The 1,422-nt window shown below is 40.3% G+C and overlaps 1 pseudogene; it reads left to right on the top strand.

The window, feature by feature from the left end:
• LOC102857631 overlaps window positions 1–1,298 on the top strand; it is a 13,749-nt pseudogene extending 12,451 nt beyond the window's left edge.
• Window positions 1,299–1,422: the final 124 nt, after the last annotated feature.

Here is a 1,422-nt window from a genome sequence, read left to right as displayed (position 1 = left end):
TCAGGGTGAAGTCTCTCTCAGGGAGGAGTGATAGGGAATGGCAAGGGACACACTGACAAAGGAGATTAATCAGAACTGCCTTTGACAAGCACTGTGGCAATTGGACAATTAAAACAGACATGGGGGGGGAGATGAACGAACTTGGGAGGAGGGTGGAGAAAACAGTGCAACAATGAATGAATGAAAACCCAAAATCTCTGTAAATGTTCATTAAATCTAATAAAATTTAATTTAAAAAAAGAAAAGAAAAGGAAAAGAAGATGATCCAAGACAAAGCGAGGAAAAAAAATAATGAAATTGTCCACCAGCGGGTGGCTTTCGTTTAGAAAAGGGACAAGAGAGTGCAGGCTCGTCGGAAACTAGTGGAAGAGTAGAATTCATTGAAGGCAATGAAGGAGAAGGAGATGAGGCAGCAGCAGAAGCTGAAACAGGCAAAGCTGGCCAAGCAGTACAAGGAGCAGACCTGGACCATGGTGGCTGATGTGGAGAAGGTGTTCAGGGAGATGGAGACGTGGTATGGAAGGGATTTTGGAGATGAATCAGATGAAGGTGAGCCACAGGAACAAGAGCCCAGAGATGGACAGGATGGTAAGAACACTGATGAAGTTGAGGATGCTGAGCTCTATGATGACCTGTATGCCCAGCATGTGACAAGTCTTTAAGACAGAAAAGGCCATAAGAATCATGAAAAATCCAAGAAGCATGGAGAGATGTTTGCCTTGTTTAAAACAACAGTTGGAAGAAGAGGAAGAAAAATTTTCTGGATCCCAGACAGATGAAAATTTGTTGGATGCAAGTTCTGAGGAGGAAGTGGAAGAGTCACCAAAGCAAAAGTTCTCTAAAAAGCAGAAGAAAAAGAAACAGAAACCATTAAAGGGTTACAATGATAACTTCAATGAAAATTGAACTGAATCAGTTCAGCTTGATCCAGAAAATACTAATTTAAATCAAGATAGTGCCAAAGAATTGGGTGACAGGCCCCAAGAAAGCATCAGTATCATAGAGACCACTAAGCACTGTGAGAACACAAGAAGTGAAACCAAATGTGTCCCTAAACCCAAAAGAAAGAAAAACAAAGATGCAAAAAAAAGCAGTGAAAGTCCCTGTTGACTGACTGACAATCAATGAGTGATGCTCTTCTTAGATGTTCCACATACAATGATGAGTTCCCATAGTGAAACAAGCTCTTTGAACATCTAAAAGCCACTGGTCATGTAAGAGCACTTTCATCATCATCATCTTCTTCAAACAGTGCAGGAAGTAGTCGAAGCAAGAAAGAAAAATGTCACAACAGATAGAAAGTCTCTCAGCTCTTCTTCTTTCTGTCTCTAGATTTCTAATCCAAAAACTGAACTTAAACCATCTAGACTTAAAATTTCAGTGATCTGCAATTGGTTGAATTGTAGAAGATGATTTTCTACC

The sequence above is a fragment of the Elephantulus edwardii genome, unplaced genomic scaffold (genome assembly GCF_000299155.1).
Source record: "Elephantulus edwardii isolate Elephantulus edwardi_28Jun2011 unplaced genomic scaffold, EleEdw1.0 scaffold00276, whole genome shotgun sequence".
Lineage (NCBI taxonomy): Eukaryota > Metazoa > Chordata > Mammalia > Macroscelidea > Macroscelididae > Elephantulus > Elephantulus edwardii.
Note: the sequence above shows the minus strand (reverse complement) of the source record. Positions and strands in the feature narration are given on the sequence as shown.